Here is a 22,472-nt window from a genome sequence, read left to right on the forward strand (position 1 = left end):
GGGGGCATGAGCGGGGGTGCGGGGAGGGAGAGAGACACACGGGGCATGTGCGGGTGGTGGGGGGGAGGAAGAGAGACACACGGGGCATGAGTGTTGGGTGGGGGGAGGGAGAGAGACACATGGGGCATGAGCAGGGGGTGGGGGGGAGGGAGAGAGACACACGGGGCATGAGCGGGGGGTGGGGGGAGGGAGAGAGACACACGGGGCATGAGCGGGGGGTGGGGGGAGGGGCGAGACACATGGGGCATTAGCAGGGGGTGGGGGGGAGGGAAAGAGACACATGGGGCATGAGTGGGGGGTGGGGGAGGGAGAGAGACACACGGGGCATGAGTGGGGGGGTGGGGGGAGGGAAGAGACACACAGGGCATGAGCGGGGGGTGAGGGGGAGGGAGAGAGACACACGGGGCATGAGCGCGGGGTGGGTGGGAGTTAGAGAGACACATGGGGCATGAGCGGGGGGTGGGGGGAGGGAGAGAGACGCACGGGGCATGAGCGGGGGGTGGAGGATAGGGATAGAGACACACGGGGCATGAGCGGGGGGGTGGGGGAGGGAGAGAGACACACGGGGCATGAGCAGGTGTGGGGGGCAACAGGAGGCAGACACGGGGCATGAGTGGGGGGAAACAGGAGAATCACGGGGCATGAGCTGGGGGTGGGGGGAAGGGGAGAGACACACGGGGCATGAGCGGGGGTGGGGGGGAAGGGGAGAGACACACGGGGCAGGAGCGGGGGGGAAGGGGAGAAACACACGGGGCAGGAGCGGGGGGTAGGGGTGAGGGGAGAGACACATGGGGCATGAGCGGGGGGTCGGGGTAGGGGAGAGACACACGGGGCATGAGCGGGGTGGGGAGGGACACACGGGGCGTGAGCGGGGGGTGGGGGGGAGGGAGAGAGACACACGGGGCATGAGCGGGGGGTGGGGGGGAGGGAGAGAGACACACGGGGCATGAGCGGGGGGTGGAGGGAGGGAAAGAGACACATTGGGCATGAGCGGGGGTGAGGGGGAGGGAGAGAGACACACGGGGCATGAGCAGGTGTGGGGGGCAACAGGAGGCAGACACGGGGCATGAGTGGGGGGAAACAGGAGAATCACGGGGCATGAGCTGGGGGTGGGGGGAAGGGGAGAGACATACGGGGCATGAGCGGGGGTGGGGGGGAAGGGGAGAGACACACGGGGCAGGAGCGGGGGGGAAGGGGAGAAACACACGGGGCAGGAGCGGGGGGTGGGGGTGAGGGGAGAGACACATGGGGCATGAGCGGGGGGTCGGGGGAGAGGAGAGACACACGGGGCATGAGCGGGGGGTGGGACGGAGGGCTGAGACACACGTGGGAATGAGCGGGGGGTGGGGGAAGGGAGAGAGACACGGGGCATGAGCGGGGGGTGGTGGGGAGGGAGAGAGACACACGGGCATGAGCAGGGGGTGGGGGAAGGGGAGAGAGACACGGGGCATGAGTGGGGGGAGGGGAGAGACACACGGGCATGAGCAGGGGGTGGGGGGAGGGAGAGAGACACACGGGGCATGAGCAGGGGGTGGGGAGAAGGGGAGAGAGAAACGGGGCATGAGCGGTGGTGGGGGGAGAGAAACACACGGGGCATGAGCGGGGGGTGGAAGGGAGGGAGTGAGACACACGGGGCATGAGCTGGGGGTAGGGGGAGGGAAGAGACACACGGGGCATGGGCAGGGGGGTAGGGGGGAGGGAGAGAGACACACGGGGCATGAGTGGGGGGTAGGGGGGAGGGAGAGAGACACACAGGGCATGAGCGGCGGTGGGGGGAGGGAAGAGACACACGGGGCATGAGCGGGGGGTGGGGGGGAGGGAGAGAGACACACGGGGCATGAGCAGGGGGTGGGTGGGAGGGAGAGAGACACAGGGGCATGAGCTGGGGGTGGGGGGGAGGGAGAGAGACACACAGGGCATGAGCAGCGGTGGGGGGGAGGGAGAGAGACACACGGGGCATGAGCGGGGGGTGGGGGGTGGGAGAGAGACAAACGGGGCATGAGCGGGGGGTGGGGGGGAGGGAGAGAGACACACAGGGCATGAGCGGGGGGAGGGGAGAGACACATGGGGCATGAGCGGAGGGTGGGGGGAGGGTGAGAGACACACGGGGCATGAGCGGGGGGTGGGGTGGAGGGAGAGAGACACACGGGGCATGAGCGGGGGTTGGGGGGAGGGAGAGAGACACACGGGGCATGTGTGGCATGAGACACGCGGGGCATGAGCAGGGTGTGGGGTGAGGGAGAGAGACACACTGGGCATGAGCGGGGGTGGTGGGAGGGAGAGAGACACACGGGGCATGAGCAGGGGGTGGGGGGAGGGAGAGAGACACACGGGCATGAGCGGGGGGTAGGGGGAGGGAGAGAGACACACGGGGCATGAGCGGGGGTGGGGGGAAGGGGAGATACACACAGGGCATCTGCGGGGGGTGGGGAGAGACACACGGGGCATGAGCGGGGGGTGGGGGGGAGGGAGACCCACAGGGCATGAGGGGAGGTGGGGGGGAGGGAGAGAGACACACGGGGCATGAGCGAGGGGTGGGGGGAGGGAGGGAGACACACGGGGCATGAGCGGGGGGTGGGTGGCAGGGAGAGAGCCACACGGGGCATGAGCGGGGGGTGGTAGCAGGGGAGAGACACACGGGGCATGAGCGGGGGGTGGGGGGAGGGAGAGAAACACACGGGGCATGAGCGGGAGGTGGGGGGAGGGAGAGAGACACACGGGGCATGAGCGGGGGTGGGGGGGAGGGAGAGAGACACACGGGGCATGAGCGGGGTGTGGGGGGAGGGAGAGAGACACCCGGGGCATGAGCGGGAGGTGGGGGGTGGGGAGAGAAACATGGGGCATGAGCGGGGGGTGGGGGGGAGGGTGAGAGACACACGGGGCATGAGCGGGGGGTGGGGTGGAGGGAGAGAGACACACGGGGCATGAGCGGTGGTTGGGGGGAGGGAGAGAGACACACGGGGCATGTGTGGCATGAGACACGCGGGGCATGAGCAGGGTGTGGGGTGAGGGAGAGAGACACACTGAGCATGAGCTGGGGTGGGGGGAGGGAGAGAGACACAAGGGGCATGAGCAGGGGGTGGGGGGAGGGAGAGAGACACACGGGGCATGAGCGGGGGTGGGGGGAAGGGGAGAGACACACGGGGCATGAGCGGGGGGTGGGGAGAGACACACGGGGCATGAGTGGGGGGTGGGGGGAGGGAGGCCCACAGGGCATGAGGGGAGGTGTGGGGGAGGGAGAGAGACACACGGGGCATGAGCGGGGGGTGGTAGCAGGGGAGAGACACACGGGGCATGAGCGGGGGGTGGGGGGAGGGAGAAAGACACACGGGGCATGAGCGGGAGGTGGGGGGAGGGAGAGAGACACACGGGGCATGAGCGGGGGTGGGGGGGAGGTCGAGAGCCACACGGGGCATGAGCGGGGTGTGGGGGGAGGGAGAGAGACACCCGGGGCATGAGCATGGGTGGGGGGGAAGGGGAGAGACACACGGGGCATGAGCGGGGGGTGGGAGAGACACACGGGGCATGAGCGGGCGGTGGGGGGAGGGAGAGAGACACACGGGGCATGAGCGGGGGGTGGGGGAAGGGAGAGAGACACACTGGGCATGAGCGGGGGTGGGGGAGAGGGAGAGATACACACGGGGCATGAGCGGGGGTTGGGGGGAGGGGAGAGACACACGGGGCATGAGCGGGGGGTGGGGGAGGGAAACAGACACATGGGGCATGAGCGGGGGGTGGGCGGGAAGGGGAGAGACACACGGGGCATGAGCGGGGGTGGGGAGAGAGAAACGGGGCATGAGCGGGAGGTGGGGGGGGAGGAAAAGAGACACACGGGGCATGAGCGGCGGTGGGGGGAGGGAGAGAGACACACGGGGCATGAGCGGGGGTTGGGGGGAGGGTAGAGACACACGGGGCATGAGCGGGGGGTGGGGGAGGGAGACAGACACATGGGGCATGAGCGGGGGGTGGGGGGGAAGGGGAGAGACACACGGGGCATGAGCGGGGGTGGGGAGAGAGAAACGGGGCATGAGCGGGAGGTGGGGCGGAGGAAGAGAGACACACGGGGCATGAGCGGGGGTGGGGGGAGGGAGAGAGACACACGGGGCATGAGCAGGGGGTGGGGGGAGGGAGAGAGACACACGGGGCATGAGCGGGGGGTGGGGGGAGGGAGAGAGACACACGGGGCATGAGTGGGAGGTGGGGGGAGGGAGAGAGACACACGGGGCATGAGCAGGGGGTGGGGGGAGGGGAGAGACACACGGGGCATGAGCGGGGGGTGGGGGGAGGGAGAGAGACACACGGGGCATGAGTGGGGGTTGGGGGGAGGAGAGAGACACACGGGGCATGAGCAGGGGGTGGGGGGGAGGGAGAGAGACACACGGGGCATGAACGGGGGGTGGGGGAGGGAGAGAGACTCATGGGGCATGAGCGGGGGGTGGGGGGAGGGAGAGAGACACACGTGGCATGAGCGGGGGTGGGGGGGAAGGGGAGAGACACACGGGGCATGACCGGGGGGTGGGGAGAGACACACGGGGCATGAGCGGGGGGTGGGGGGAGGGAGAGAGACACACGGGGCATGAGCGGGAGGTGGGGGGAAGGGAGAGAGACACACGGGGCATGAGCGGGGGATGGGGGGAGGGAGAGAGACACACGGGGCATGAGCGGGGGGTCGGGGGGAGGGAGAGAGACACACGGGGCATGAGCGGGGGGTGGGGGGAGGGGAGAGACACACGGGGCATGAGCGGGGGTGGGGGAGTTAGACAGACACATGGGGCATGAGCGGGGGGTGGGGAGAGACACACGGGGCATGAGCAGGGTGGGGGGAAGGGGAGAGACACACGGGGCATGAGCGGGGGGTGGGGAGAGACACACGGGGCATGAGCGGGGGTGGGCTGGAGGGAGAGAGACACATGGGGCATGAGCGGGAGGTGGGGGGGGAAGAGAGACACACGGGGCATGAGTGTTGGGTGGGGGGAGGGAGAGAGACACATGGGGCATGAGCAGGGGGTGGGGGGGGAGGGAGAGAGACACACGGGGCATGAGCGGGGGGTGGGGGGAGGGAGAGAGACACACGGGGCATGAGCGGGGGGTGGGGGGAGGGGCGAGACACATGGGGCATTAGCGGGGGGTGAGGGGGAGGGAAAGAGACACATGGGGCATGAGTGGGGGGTGGGGGAGGGAGAGAGACACACGGGGCATGAGTGGGGGGGTGGGGGGGAAGAGACACACAGGGCATGAGCGGGGGGTGGGGGGGAGGGAGAGAGACACATGGGGCATGAGCGGGGGGTGGGTGGGAGTTAGAGAGACACACGGGGCATGAGCGGGGGGTGGGGGGGAGAGAGACGCACGGGGCATGAGCGGGGGGTGGAGGATAGGGATAGAGACACACGGGGCATGAGCGGGGGGGTGGGGGGTAGGGGAGAGAGACACGGGGCATGAGCGGGGTGGGGAGGGACACACGGGGCATGAGCGGGGGGTGGGGGGAGGCAGAGAGACACACGGGGCATTAGCGGGGGGTGGGGGGGAGGGAGAGAGACACACGGGGCATGAGCGGGGGGTGGAGGGAGGGAAAGAGACACATTGGGCATGAGCGGGGGTGAGGGGGAGGGAGAGAGACACACGGGGCATGAGCAGGGGTGGGGAGAACAGGAGACAGACACAGGGTATGAGCGGGGGTGGGGAGAACAGGAGAGAGACAGACACAGGGTATGCGCGGGGGTGGGGGGCAACAGGAGGCAGATACGGGGCATGAGTGGGGGGCAACAGGAGAATCACGGGGCATGAGCTGGGGGTGGGGGGAAGGGGAGAGACACACGGGGCATGAGCGGGGGTGGGGGGGAAGGGGGAGAGACAAACGGGGCAGGAGCGGGGGGTGGGGGGAAGGGGAGAAACACACAGGGCAGGAGCGGGGGGTGGGGGTGAGGGGAGAGACACATGGGGCATGAGCGGGGGGTGGGGGGAGAGGAGAGACACGCGGGGCATGAGCGGGGGGTGGGACGGAGGGCTGAGACACACTGGGCATGAGCGGGGGGTGGGGGAAGGGAGAGAGACACGGGGCATGAGCGGGGGGTAGTGGGGAGGGAGAGAGACACACGGGCATGAGCAGGGGGTGGGGGGAAGGGGAGAGAGACACGGGGCATGAGTGGGGGGTGGGGGGAGGGGAGAGACACACGGGCATGAGCGGCGGTGGGGGGGAGGGAAGAGACAGACGGGGCATGAGCGGGGGTGGGGGGGAGGGAAGAGACACACGGGGCATGAGCGGGGGGTGGGGGGGAGGGAGAGAGACACACGTGGTATGAGTGGGGGTGGGTGCGAGGGAGAGAGACACACGGGGCATGAGCGGGGGGTGGGGGGAGGGAGAGAGACACACGGGGCATGAGCGGGGGGTGGGGGGGTGGGAGAGAGACAAATGGGGCATGAGCGGGGGGTGGGGGGGAGGGAGAGAGACACACGGGCATGAGCGGGGGGAGGGGAGAGACACATGGGGCATGAGCGGGGGGTGCGGGGGAGGGAGAGAGACACACGGGGCATGAGAGAGGGGTGGGGGGGAGGGAGAGAGACACACGGGGCATGAGCGGGGGTTGGGGGGAAGGAGAGAGACACACGGGGCATGAGCGTGGCGTCGGGGGGAGGGAGAGAGACACACGGGGCATGAGCGGGGGGTCAGGGGGAGGGAGAGAGACACACGGGGCATGAGCGGGGGGCGGGGGTGAGGGGAGAGACACACGGGGCATGAGTGGGGGGTGGGGGGGAGGGAGAGAGACACACGGGGAATGAGCAGGGGTGGGGGGGTTTCTATGTCAGGAGACAAACAAAAACATGGACATGAGTTCGTGCGGCAGATCCCGCTCCTCGGCCCTCCGCTGGCCACCGTGTGCGATGGCGTGAGCTGGGGGCTGGAGGAACAGGGGAGACACGGAGCAGGAGCGGCGGTGGAGGGGACAGGAAGGACACACGGGGCATGAGCGGGGGAAGGGGGGGACAGACAGGACACATGGGGCATTAGCGGGCGTGGGAGGAACAGGAGACAGACACGCTCCTGCTGACCTGACAAAGCCTCTCATGCGGGAAAGAAAGATGGCGGGCGTCTCTGAAGCCAGACGCACTGCACGCTTTCACCGCATCCAATGAGAGAGCACGTCAGATGTCCGCGGACATCACGCAAGCTGCTTGCCCAATCACTGTCCTGTCTGCGGAGCGAACAGGGAAGTGTGTCCGCGAAGCGAACACAGATATCACTACTTTTTTTTTACCTACTTTTTGGTCATTTTTTTAAAAAATACTGGACGGATTTTCACCAAATTTGCAAAAGCACGCTTTCGGGACCAAGTCGCTGCTCCTGGTCCAAATTTGGTGAAAATCCGTCCAGCGGTTTGGGGTGTAGGCGTGAGCAAAGTTTTTTTCCCATTCAGTCTATGGGAAAAACAGAAATTTTGGGACCCCGCCTATAACTTTTCCCCTCCTGTACGAATCCTCACCAAACTTTGCAAAAGAATTCAGAGTGGGCCATATACTTTTTTTGCAAAGTTTGGTGAGGATTCGTCCAGAGGGGGCGGAGTTATAAGCCACCCAAAAAGTGCTCTTCCTATGGAAACAGCAACTTAACCATAACTACATGGCCACGACTGTGGCCATGTAATATATATATATATATATATATTCAGTGAAAAAACTTTGTTAAAGGGATGTTATGGTTAAGTTGCGCTACTAAAAACATATGAAATTCAGTGAAAAAAACTTTGTTAAAGGGACGTTATGGTTCAAAGTAAAACCGAAAAACCCCTGAAATTCGGCAGTTATGGTAAGATAAGCAGCCATAACTCGCGCCACCATGCACTGCTAACATTAACACCCAGGTCATCAAAGATGACATCACAAATGTCATTGATGACATCACTGATGACATCACATGTCTGGCTCTCCCTTTTTTCCCTTTACTGACATATCTAGGCCACATAGTTTTCTTCAGTAACAGTCAGGAAGTAAAAACTGAAAAGGTACTATATTTGTAGACTTAGGATCAAGTCACATCATATGAAACATATACATAGCGGAAGACACAGGCTTGAAAGAGAGCAATCCTCTCTGTGCATGAAGATAATCATTAGGGTTATCAGCACTTTCTCATAGTTTTATTTTTATTACTCTACCTTCCCTGTATATGCTCTTATTTGTATACATTGTACTCACTCTCCTTTCCTTTGGGTGCAGTCACATCATGTGATACACATACATATGGTAAGTAGCAGGTTTGAAACAGAGCAATAGTTTCTCTGCATAAAGACAATCAGTTACGTTATGAACTCTTTCTGCTACTACTTCTGCTTTTTTGTTTACTTCACTGTCCCTGTATATACTCATATTTGTATGTGTTGTTGTCTCTTTGTGTTTTGTCTGTAATAATTATGTATTAAGTGGGTTTTATTATCTACTTATTACATGTTTCACAGTATGCAAAACTAATAAGAAAGCAGTTATCATTTCACTATTCAACGTGGCAAGATTATGAATATGGCACCTTCATCATCTATGCTGCACACACTGCCTATGTTTCTGCATGAGTAGCTTAGTATACTGGATAGAACTTCATAATAGAATGCTATTTATATCAATGCATTGCTTAATGCGCTAATTAGCTCATGATATTTATCCCAATGATCCTTGACAGTTTTTGGTCAGCATTATGAGAATCCCTTGTACAGAGTTTTCATGAAAAGTAAATGCACATGTGATGTCATCAGTGATGTCATCAATGACATTTGTGATGTCATCTTTGATGTCCTGGTTGTTAATGTTAGCAGTGCACGGTGGCGCGAGTTATGGTTGCTTATTTTACCATAACTGCCGAATTTCAGGGTTTTTCAGTTTTACTTTGAACCATAACGTCCCTTTAACAAAGTTTTTTTCACTGAATTTCATAAGTTTTTAGTAGCGCAACTTAACCATAACATCCCTTTTACAAAGTTTTTTCACTGAATTTCATAGGTTTTTAGTAGCGCAACTTAGCCATAACGTCCCTTTAACAAAGTTTTTTCACTGCATTTCATAGGTTTTTCGTAGCGCAACTTAACCATAACGTCCCTTTAACAAAGTTTTTTCACTGAATTTCATAGGTTCTTAGTAGCACAACTTAACCATAATATCCCTGACTTCATATACATGTAACATAGAACATACTGAACCCCCACGTAGTGATTTTGATGTCTGCGGACTACCGCCATGTCCGCAGACATACCGATAATCTGAGCGTGGTGAATGTCAATTTAAATAGTGTGCCCCATTTCCCCTTTGAAGTTGGCTCTGAAAAAAGCCGTTTTTTTGTTTTTTTTACAGATGCTTGACAGACACCTGTTATTTTGTATTTTTTTTCTTGTTTTTTTTCTTACTTTACTCCTAAAATCTTCACATAACCTTCTCCAAAGCAAAGCTTACATTCCAAAATAGAAAGGCATTTCCCGTAAAAGATAAAGAGATGCCATTTTCTTTAAAATTAACAGTATTACTGGCATCAATATTCTCATTATTACAGAAGAACATACCAGCTCTAAGCATGAAGGCACACATGCCTCGGTTGATGACACACCTAGCAATGTTTTGCTGAGGACAAAAAACTGAACTATTGTCCCATATTGCCCTAGGTAGTAATCCAGAAAAAATTACTTTTGCATTTGGAAGGATCTTCATTACGGTTTGAACCAAGCGTTCCAAATCAGCCAACAAAGTAGGGGCACTGACGTTGCCCAAATGGAAAGCACCATAGTGCAAAACTACCACATGCGGACTGTTCATCGTGGCCATATCCTCACAAACTTGTACAATTCCCTGTACATTGCAATCAGGCACAGTGCTCCACACCACCTCCACTCCTTTCACATCAAAGTTCTTTTCAACATGCCTGGATCGAGCGTACTGTTGTAAATCATGCACAAACATATCTCCAAGCACCAACACCCTGACTTTCTCTACTTCTGCCATCTTCACCACACACAGTCTCTTTCAACACAAATCCACAACCTCGACATCTGATTGGCTAATCCGTACAGTCTTCTTTCCAGGTTGGATTTGCTGGAAAACCCTGGATGTAGCACGCCCTGTCCACGGACAGCCGCGATGTCGGCAGACCACGTAACTCTTCAACACCCCTTCTACCATTTCCACTTTACTCTCTGTGCCATTCCCTCATTGCATACAGCTAAGCAGTCACACAATACGAAGAACGTCCTCAGAACACCCCCATTTTGTTTATTTTCGAACATTTCAGGACAATTATCATTTCATTATTCAACATATTAACATTACAAATATTATACTTTCATCTTGTACGCTGCACACAATGCTATGTTTCTCCATTAGTAGCTCAGTATACTAGATAGAACCCCATAATACAATGCTATTTATATCAATGCATCGTTCAAAGCACTAATTACGGTATGATATTTATTGCAATGATCCTTGACACTTTTTTCGCAACATCATAATAAAAATCCCTAGTACACAAATTTCATGAAAAGTAAATGCACATGTGATGTCATCAGTGATGTCATCAATGACATTGGCGATGTCATCTTTGATATCCTGGGTGTTAGTCTTAGCAGTGCACAGTGGTGGCGCGAGTTATGGTTGCTTAGCTTACCATAACTGGCGAATTTCAGGGGTTTTTCGGCTTTACTTGGAACCATAACGTCCCTTAAACAAACATTTTTTATTAGCACGCAAACAATATACAAAGATGTAATGTAAACAGCAAGTTCTCACAGATGGCTTTACACAGAATGTTGCAAAGTAAGCATTTATGCTCGTTCACAGTGAAGGTCAGCTGCTTCCATTCTTTTCTCGCGGCCCGGAGAGGCCCACGACTCCAAGTATAAGGTTCTATTTTGTTTTACCTTGACAGACATAGATTGTGCTGAAAGACTTCTTTTGAAGAAGTGTAGCAAAAACGTAAGACACGATAAAGATGAAATTTCTGAAACGAAACCACTTTTGTATATTATATCACTTTGAGAAAGATCGTTGGCACCCGCAGAGTCGTATTTTGGGACTGCACTACACTTGGACAATGGAAAATGCAATTATAATGTAAGCAACCCTTTAGATTATTTTATACCGGAATATAATAACAATAGCGTGGCATTAAAGCCTGGTCAAGATGTACTTGTTCGTTCAATGTGGCATATTGTTTTCTACCGCGCACTATCACCGCCGAAATGATCCCCTGTCGTTTAGAGGGCTCTGAAAAAGGCAGACGACACACGGTGGGTTAATAGAAATAATTTAACCGGTCTGTAGCCGGTCAAGTGCTCTACTCGCTGTGCCACTGCACTGTAGCTGGTCAAGTGGCACAGTGAGTAGAGCACTCGCTTTGACATCCGTGCACACCTTGCTAACGCAGGTTTGAATCCCGGCACGTCCAAACTCAGCCTTTCATCCTTCTGTGGTCAATAAATGAGCACCACACACCGTGGGTAATAATAAGCAGCGCCGAGATACCTGATGGTTCTTAGCGCTATATAAATGCAAAAATATTATTATTTTATTATTAACATACTCCGTTGCACTATCTTCGCTAGCAAATAGTTTCACGCCCTAATAAATAAAATGAATATTTTTAATAAAGATCGGCTGGTGAGACTAATTTATGTTTTTTAAAACAGGTATGTTGCCCCATTTTGCCAATGTCACGATTTTCAGACTCCAGCGGATGGATTTTTCAACTGCCAGGTGCAGCTCCATGTAAGCAACTTCATGACCCTCACCATTTTATGGGACAATCGCCAAGGACCAATATGCCCTTACGCAGTACTAGCGGCTAGAAGCAACATACCAACCATTATGGTGGTCTAATGCCTCGTTGTTGGAGCAACCTCCCGATTATCAGTGCGACCATTTACTGCTTTTATCATAAACCAACAGCCTATCTACCGCAAAGGAACAGCGCGTGGCTCAAAATAAACCTTTGCTGATCGACTGCAGAGACAATTGCAAATCGCTGAATATTCACTAAACATTTCATGTGAAATAAATGTACTTTACCAAATGTAGAATCCTGCTGTTTACTTTTAAGCCACAGTTTCATATTCCGAATTGTGGCGCACTGTGTTCTAAGCTGATCGAACACCCGCAAAGGAACATCGCGTGGCTCAACATGAACTTTTGCGGATCGACAACAAAGACAAATGCAAATCACTGAATATTCTCTAAACATTTGATGTAAAAAAAATGTACTTTACAAAATTTACAATCTTGCTGTTTGCTTTTAAATCACAGTTTCATATTCCGAATTGTGGCGCGCTGTGTTGTGACATAATGTGTGTTGTCTTCCGGGTTCTGTGTAAAGTCGCGTAGGACTGGAGACAACTGGCCGCGTTTGATGACGCACCCTGTAACGTCACGGAGAGAGGCGGGGAATATGAATGCTTTCATAATGTCAGGCTTAGGGGCGGGAGATATGATTTACTGTCGCAAAAGTAAGTCAGCCAGGTCAATAGCACCAGTCATAGGATTATCACATAATGTCGGCGCACACCAGCCTGATTTATCGTTTCTTTAGTGGACAAAAAGTCGGGTGAGGCCCATAGGAAATTGTACTATCAGCGAACAAAAGGAGGGTTCGTAGAACACTTTCAACCTGACAACGAACAATACAAACAACGTTCTCAGAACACCCCCATTTTGTGTAATTGCAACCATTTCGGGACACCGCGAGTGTTCTTAGAACACATTCAACTTGACAAATTACAATACGGACAGCGTCCTCAGGACACCCCCAGTTTGTGTATTTACGAACATTTAAATACGCCCGTGAGTGTTTTTAGCTCAATTTTACCTTCCTTGCGAACAAAAAGGACACATACTCCGTCCTCTGAACACCCCACCATTTAGTTTATTTGCAAAATGTCAGAACAGCCGTGTTCTCTGCGGACAAATCGAACACAACAAAAGCATATAGCACATAAAAAAAAAAAAACATTGAACCTATCTCATACCCCCCCACCCTCCCCAAACACTCTTACACACCAACACACTCCACTAAATACAATTTTTAATCCAAGTTTCACCACACTGTCCGCGGTCGACGGCGAATACAAGATGGCGGGCACCACAGAAAATCTGACGCGCCCCACGCCGTCCAATCAGCGAACACGTCGCATGTCCGCGGACATGACGCAAGCCCATGGGCCAATCGGGGTGCTTTCCGCGGAGCGAACAGGGAAGTCCGTCCGCGAGCCGAACACAGATATCACTAATTTTTTTGCCTTACATTTTGGTCATTTTTTTTAAAAACTACTGGACGGATTTACACCAAATTTGCAAAAGCACGCTTTCGGGACCAAGCCGCCACTCCTGCCGCAAATTTGGGGTAAATCCGTCCAGCGGTTCGGGCTGTAGCCGTGCGCAAAGTTTTTTCCCATTATGTCTATAGGAAAAAACAAAAGTTTTGGGACCCCCCCTATAACTTTGCCCCCCCTGGACCAAACCTCTCCAAACATATTCAGACTGGGCCATATACTTTTTTTGCAAAGTTTGGTGAGGATTCGTCCACAGGGAGCGAAGTTATAAGCCACCCAAAAAGTGCTCTTCCTGTGGAAACACCAACTTAACCATAACTACATGGATGCTACTGCGTCCAAGTAATATATATATATATATATTACTGACAACAGTCCCTCCACCTAATTTTGCCACCATCAATGTTCTACTTACATTTGTGGTTCAGCGCAAGTCCCTTGGCATTGACTCTCCCTCAACCAACCAGTTAGTGTTCCGTCCAAAGGGCACCTGCAGGGACCGGACAGGAATTTCGTCAAAGGTGGACCTGCCAACCATATCTTCTTACACAGGATTTTGCGCACCGCTCTCCAAAGGAAGCTCTGCAGTCTTTTGGCTCATTGCGGGAGCAATCGATCATCTGGGAGACTGGGTCTAGGCCTAGGTTGATTAGACCTTGAACCATCAACACTGCTACAAAAATGTGCTCTAGCACCTTGAAGCGTCTCTTGTGCTAGATGGAATTACCAATAAAGATCACAGACCAAATAACCGGACAGATTTAAAGAAAATGGCAAAGTACTACACACACACACACGCACACACGCACACGCACGCGCACGCACGCACGCACGCACGCACGCACGCACACACACACACACTTGATTAATCAGAGGTCTTATACCACAATATGTATTATCTATGATGTCATCCTATGTGGCAAACTGTAAAACCATTTGGCGGAAGGAATTGGTTAGGGCAACATGTCTGCTTATAAAATGTATACAAGTTAGTATTTCATTGGCTGTCTCTTATCTGTAAGACACACCTCAAACTACCTCTAAAATACATGTACTACTGATTACAGCAGACACAATTGCAGCAGATTGATCTATACAACATTGTATAGCAGGTTGCCACATAGACCCACTGATTGGTTGGCATCCCCACCCAACCTTTGTTTTTTTATGCTCGACTAGCAGCACATAAGGAAAACGAAAACCCAGGTGCTTGAGTCAAGTCAGATTACTCCCCACTTTCCCAATTAGTCTGTCATCTCTCATCAGCCACGACCATAAACCAAATAATCCCGTCTGTAGTTGACCTTGTAGTCTTCTCTGTTCTGCAACATTCATGAGCGCATCACCATCTTCAATCACAGCTTAATGAATAAACCTTAGTTTCACTTCTGCATAACGCGTGAGGAGACCGCAAATGTGTCTATTTCCACCTCCTATTAATGCTATTTGATTCAATTATGCTGGGTGTTATTGCTTCTTTGGTCTCTAGAGACTTTGCTCACTCCATCTTGTATGTGCCATATTCACTGTTAATTGTCATATACTTGGCTCTTGCACATGTTTTCATCTTCTTTAACCTAAGAGAAATATGTCTCACGCTCCTGGCTTATCCGTCTGCCTCTCTTTGTGCTTTGCAGTTATTCCTTGAAATAGCATCCTTGATCGCAGGCCAACATAGACTCCTCTTTGTTTGCACAAAAAGCTGTTTTCTAGTGTCTCCTGCCTCTGCAGCCCTGGTCTGTATCTGCAGTAGTTAGAATGAATCTTTGCACAAGCCGACATCCATGTTCCTATCATTTCCATTCTTGCCATCCTTGCCACGTTATAGCTTCTATGTATCTTGTCTACCATGTGTTGCTGCATAGTCACACTTATTGGTCCACAAGTTACTTTATCTTCTTTTGCATACATGATTACTGTATCATTTTGTACGTGTTTCTCTTGTTGCTTCAGTTACATTGTCATTCTTAAGTATTTTCATATCGTTTCAGTATATCCTTGTAAATCTTCTTCCTGACATCACTGTGCCCTTGTCAGTCGTTACTGGTGGTGGTGAGGGGGCGGGAGTTAGGGTATATGCATCTAACTGAGGAAGGAAGGAAGGAAGGAAGGAAGGAAGGAAGGAAGGAAGGAAGGAAGGAAGGAAGGAAGGAAGGAAGGAAGGAAGGAAGGAAGGAAGGAAGGAAGGAAGGAAGGAAGGAAGGAAGGAAGGAAGGAAGGAAGGAAGGAAGGAAGGAAGGGCTGGCTAGCAGTCTAGCACCAGTTTTCAGTATGTGACTAAGTCTGTGGTGAAGTTTTGTGTACAATGTATTTTTATGATTGGTCTTTTCATCTAAAACTCTGCCTCCCAATGGCAGTAGAGTTCAGATTACTCTTTTTCTTGATTAATGACTTTGAAATAAAATTCAAGAAAGGTATGGCAATGGCGGCTATGGCAAAGCTGACACCAGGCAGGGAAGACTAAAAGAAATGGTGCCACTGCGAGGATTTACTGCAGGTTAGTCAGTTGATGGCAAAGGTGTATACCGAAATGTTATCATCTCAGGATCCTATCATCAGAGGCAGCATATAAACCAGGCAAAGCGAGAAATTAAAGCACTTTTGCAAAGGTTCATTGAATTTCGATTGTAAAAAAGCCTTGGGAGGATTCATTGGTCGATGCGGACTGTGCTAGTGATTGTTTTAGATGGGAAAATACAGCTTTGTATAAATGCGAAACAAAATATGGGTGTTCATTAAAAAGACCTTAATGAACGCGTGCTTTAAAAAATCTATGTACTCACATTCACCATGCTGATCCAGTGCGCCAAATGCCTTTGAGAGCAGAATTCCAATTTCAAATCTGTGCATCAATTGTAATTCAACTGTCGGTGGTCTGAGATACACACAGATCACAATCAAATGCATTGCACAACACAACAATGAATCAATATTCAGACTATTGCAATATATTAATTAACAATGCGCAAATCATTATTTAAGATAATGCGAGGATCTCTTTAATTAGTTAACAAAACTGCTGTTTCCTTATTTAGACAGTGGTTATCACTCTTACTTTAGTTGCTCGAAAATGTGGGCCCCAGAGTCATTGCACATTCATAATGAGTGAAGACAGCATGATCTGGGCATCAGTACGAGCGCGCGGTGCCTCTTAATTGTAAATAAGCGGGCACTTCTTGAATTTATTGTCACTGATGGCTGTTTGTGAGTCCGTCTTGCCACAGTGATCAGTGATAAGGTCCTGGGCAACAGAAGTGAATCTGATATTTCTGCCAGTAGAGGGCGCACATTCATTCTCAACCGGAAGTAAGTGTAACTGAGGTACCGCAGAGGCAAGTACATAAAGAAAAATGCATGACATACTCTATATCGCATGCTTCAAAACCTGCATATTTTTCTTAATAGCTTCTAATTATATATATTGTTTGCACCCTTACATTTGCCAATTTATTTTGCGTAACATTGTTAATATTTCATAACTCAATGCTTGATGATTGATTCCTTGACATTGGCAGGGGAAAAGGGTAAATGGACACGATCCGATTAAAACTCGTGACTTTAAGCAAACACATCCCCGGAGAGAGTTCATTCCCCACACACACCCTCACCCACTCCGGCCAGACTTAGGCTATCCCGCCACTTAGCTGATCACTTGAGGACATTTTGAAAGACAACCTTCATGCAGTCTCACACTGAATGCCAGTAAATAGGCCGGGTCAAATAATAAAAACTAGCTGTACCCCAGACTCTGCCTCTCTCTTTTACGCCCTTTCTCTCTCCCTTTGAAATCTCTCTCTCTCTCTCTCTCTCTCTCTCTCTCTCTGTCTCTCTTTCTCTCTCTCTCTCTCTCTCTCTCTCTGTTTCTCTCCTCTCTCCCTCTAAACTCTCTCCCCTTTCTCTCCTCTCTCTCTCTGAACTCTCTGTCTCTGCTTCTCTATCTCCCACTCTCTGTCTTTCTCTCTAGTCCTCTCTGCACTCTCTCTCTGCGTCTCTCTTCTCTCCCCTCTCTCTCTTTCTCTCCCTCTAAACTCTCTCTGCTTCTCTATTCTCTCTCCCCTCTGAACTCTCGGTCTCTGCTTCTCTCTCGCCCTCTCTCTGTCTTTCATTATAGCTCTCTCTGCATGCTCTCTCTCTCCCTCTGCCTCTCTCTCTCTCCCTCTTTCGATGTGGGTGAGAATCGCTTTGTCGTGGGTTCCTTTGCTTGTGCCACCATAGCTGTTGCTCACAGATATCTTGCAAAATCAGCTTTAAAAATGAATTGATTTAATGGTATCAGGCAATATTATCCCCACCAATAATATCGCCATATACCTGGTCATGGGGTAAGGCTATAGGCGATATTAGTGGGGATTATTTATGGGGTTATTGGGACCGGTGGTTGCGGGGGTGTCCCCCCCTCCATTAAAAAGATTATAGGGGTTGCTGGGGTGTCCCCCGCAGGTTCCATGGCTTAGTATTGCCGCACAAATATGACCATATTTTTGTATGGCCATATTTTTGCGGGGATATTGATACATGAAACCGATTTAATTGTACTTACTTTTTAATAGCTTCTGAGCAATGATTGGAAGACAGGAAAAACTTGTGTCAGCCCAGGAACAACTGTTAGACTACCGTCAAGGAACTCAGGATCTGCTCACTTACATCACACATTTCAAACAACAAAAAGTTAGCTGTTTCTGTACAGCTGGGTCCTTCCACATTTCAATAGCGTACGAGACTTAAATCTAAGTAATTAGTGGGAGTGGTAACTTAACTCTCTCCCCTTTACAGCACCACACGGCGGGTTAGATCATACATTGAAGCATGTTATTTAGCCGCACTAGTTGCAGAGACGTATTCACCAGTTGCATCACCAAGGTTCCACAGACACAGGTACCTTTCTATGTTAAGACCGGAGTTATGGAACTGCCATATATACGCACATGACGTAATGGATACTGTATGCAACCTTGTGATCATCGGCATAATCTGATTCACCTCTTTCGGAACACAGTGCATCAAAGTACATTTGAATACCACAAGGTAGGAATCCCCCCCATGTCACACCACCATTCGGGTGTGGAAACGGCTGCTAATCTAATAATAAACAAAATGTCATGGAGGAGTTACCCAGGGAGGCACTGCACACATACATTTTGCATGTAGAAAACACAATATGCATGTGATGAGCATGATTCATCAGCAGAAGGGCTACAGTCAGATTTGGCAGTGCTTATCCTGTCAGTAGATGTGGTGAATGGACACTCAACTGGTGAATTGATAGTAAGGGAGATGCAGCCTTGATGTTTAATGCAAGTATTCATAAAATAAATGAACTTAGGGGCTATACTTAATCTGAAAACTGGCATTAGACTGTTGAATATAGTTTATAGAATATAGTTTTGTTCAAGTAGAGAGTGATGCAAGGTAGAAATTGGTCCTCGTTTTGCTTTGTTTTGAATTTACAGAAGTCCACTCCTGAAGAAGGGGCAAAGAACCCCGAAACGCGTAGAGCAGGAATGGCTTTTTGTGAAAACATAGAACAATATTTGGAGAAGATTGCAAAATTTATTGTCAAAAAAGTGTTCACGTCACATTGATTTGAATGACACTTTCATTAAAATGGTATATACATGTGTAAATGTACTTGGCTGTTTTCCAGCATTAATGGTGTGCAGGGGACGGGAGTGTCTAAAGTTTGGACGCTACCTTTTCCCATTTTGTGTCACGACTCCGTGCCAGGGTCGGTATTCCTCCCCTGCACCCAAACATTTCCTGAATCATGGTATTCATTTCTGATAATCTGTCAATACAAATGGGTGTGCACTGATTGAGTGAGATTCCAGCATCTAAGGCTTGTCATTGCCCAACTAGCCAAGGATTTCTTTTCCCAGGATTAGCCAACAAGGATTATACCAAAGCGAATTCTTTTGAGGATTATCCAGCCTGGACCTGATAAGGGCCATTTTATCTAGTGCCGTCACCTGGTAGCAATAGATAATACGTGCTGAATCAGCAGTGCATTGTTAATCCTGTTTCCTAATTTGAACCCTTATTTTTCCTGCTGGTATGGACTTCAATCACCTAGCAAATGGGACAGGGGCAGGATTAGACTGATGAATGAGAAAGCAGATATCTGCCTGAATAACATCAGCAGATGAAAGGATAGCATCATGGCTTTGCTCTCTAGTACGGATGCATCCTAAGACCCCTGTTCCAGCATAAGATCCTCCAGGACTGTGAGCAGGCCACTGGGGAAGGGAACTCGGGCCATTCAAACCAGCAGTTAGGGTTTCCTCTGGTAACCGATTGGGGAATGTGGATGTGTTACAGTCCCGGATCTGTTCATAAAAAAGAATTTCATAACTTATTTGTGGTCATAGCATACTTTTACAATAAATTTGATCCAAGCCTGATGGCCTTGGGAAGTGTGCAGCAACTCCCCACTCCATCTTGGCAGTTGCTGCTAGCCCATCCCTGTGACTTCAATCACTCCTGACTCTGCTTGTGATAAGCTGTGCCCTCAGGCTGGAGTGGTATCAGTAAGCTTTGTTTAGTAGCTAGCCCCCCAAAAAAGCCTATGATAGTCACGTGGTCGGGGTGAAGGAGCCCCTTTGCCAGCTCCACATGAAGCATTAGGTGATCAAAGCAGGGACATTGTTTTCTCCTGGCACCCCTAACATCAATGGCATGCTGACAAGGGCTAAACATGTCTGAATGCTTGGACTGCACTAAAGTTCCTTTCACATGCGCAGCACAGCACTTGGTGTCAGGGAGCAGGAGTCATTGTCAGAGTGTGGACTTTAAGACTATGAAGAACTTCGAGATTGTGAACGCCCAGCAGAGTGATCACAGTAATTAAACAATTTGCTGGTTAGATGGGGCTGAAAAACGATGCAGGGTGATGAACTCCAGAGTAGAGGTGACACAGGGAACACATTGCCTAAAACTGTCTAGAAATAACACTGAGAGCCTTATATTCCAATTCTCCAGGCTTGTCGCATCATGGAATGGGGTAGAGACTGCAAAGCTTTTAGATTACACTCCCATCATTCAAAGTTTTGGAGTTGTGAAGCAGGGGACAGGAAGAGGTCTCTTCCGGCATTCTCATGTATTTGACAGGGCAGTATTATATAAGCACAGAGAGGTGAGGAGAGCCCTTAGTAAAATTTTAAAAAGTCTACCGAAATCTGTAACTCTCATAGTGGTTAAAAAAAAAACAATCATACAAACATTGGCTAAATTGGCACAAGGCAAAAATGTTGCAGCAAAGGCAGAGGGTATGCTGAAAGCGATTTCTAAAAAAAGAAGTCTGCTGACATTTAGGAGTTAATAAAAAGTGATGACACTCCACAGACGACATTGCAAACAAATGGGGTATCAGAGGAAAATTGGGTGGACCACTTTACAAATCTTTTTGCAGAAAAAGCAAGTTGGATGGTCTTGAACAAATGGTCTGTTTCATAGAGTGAGGATGACATAATGGAGCCACATAAAAAAGCAAGTGGTTCCGGAGCTCTATGCCGGGACGGCTTGGCAAACAAAATGTTGAAGCAGGAACTGGAGCGCTGGGCTCTCTTCTTGTGTATTCTTTTAGACAAGATAGTGAGCTGTGATATACCCCTGTCATGGTGTAAATCTATTATAGTGCCAATACTAGCATATTTGTCCCAGCCTCACCTACCACCATAGGCACGGTATATACACCAGTCTACCAAGCTAAACCATCCAAAATGACCACTATATCCAAAAACAAACCACACCCATCCAGGGCACTAACACATGTTTAACACCTTCAGCCCGGCGCCACCCCATATGCACCTCAAATCAGCACTCATTAATGCACATTCTATAGCCACCCATGCATCCGAAATACATGATTACATTATTGAACTACAACTAGATCTACTTATAGTGACCAAAACCTGGCTCCACCAAGCTTCTGGACCAATACTCACCATTGCCATTCCTCCGGATTACACTATCCTTAGGACCGATAGAACGAAGTCAGTAGGTGGTGGAGTAGCCATTATTGCCAAAACCCAATTTAAAATAAGAGCCTGCCCCATCGAGAACCCATACAGGTATGGAATCCTATTAGCTAAACTAGCCACTAACCACAAAACTACTATCAACATAGTAACTATTTACAGAGCGCCCAATACGAATTCACAGCCTGAACTAGACATACCTCTACTACTAACGCCACTCATCAAACCTAAAACAAAATGTATAATCCTTGGTGACCTGAATCTCGGCTTTAACGATGCCCAATATCATAAAGCAGAAGCACTACACAGTGCCCTGAAAGACATGGCTTTAACACAACTAGTGAACACACCCACCCATGTGAAAGGGAGAACGTTAGATTGGAGTCTACCACTCAATACCTCAGTATCCATAGAATCAATCAACACATTATTCTGGTCAGACCACCATAGTGTAAATGTCTCTATCTTATGCAATGAACCAGACTTACCTAAATGGATCATACCGTAATCTTATGTAACTAGGAATATCCGCAAACTCTCAGCAGAAAACCTTAACCCAATGCTAGTAAATGCTAATAAATGACCTCGATGACAAAGAGATTAGTAATAAGAATCCCTGCGTCCTGGCTGATATCTACCACAAGTGCCTTACTAACACAATAGACAACCTAGCACCATGTGTTACTAAAACTAGATGCAAGGACAAAAAATCTTCCTTCTGGTTTCATGATGAACTACTCTCACTTAGACAAAGCAAACGGTCACTTGAACACTACTTTAACAAAACCCACACTTCAGAAGCTGCTGATCCATTTCACACCGTAAATAAAATCTACAAAGCAGCCATCATTGCGCATAAAGCAGATGCGCTCAATACTAGGATCAGCAATGCCTCTTCAGATACAGTTAGTTTCCATACTCAAGGAGCTGGAAAATCCTATCCCAATCTCTAACCCACTCGAACCAAATAAAGAATGGTGCACCACTATTCAAGATGCCCTTGACACCAAAATTAAATTCCTACAAAATAAAATTATCTCTAAAAGAAACTTAGTATCTGAAAAAAACATCATCTCGTACCCCAACACTATGCCCACAGGAGGCATCACTTCCACATTCAACTTCGTACCAGTCTCCCAAGAAGTAGTACAAAATACCATAGCCAAATTAAAAGCATCAAACTGCAAAGGGGATAACTTCCCTGCACATC

The sequence above is a fragment of the Ambystoma mexicanum genome, chromosome 4q (assembly GCF_040938575.1).
Source record: "Ambystoma mexicanum isolate Mex_15411 chromosome 4q, UKY_AmexF1_1, whole genome shotgun sequence".
In the NCBI taxonomy this organism is placed as follows: Eukaryota; Metazoa; Chordata; class Amphibia; order Caudata; family Ambystomatidae; genus Ambystoma; species Ambystoma mexicanum.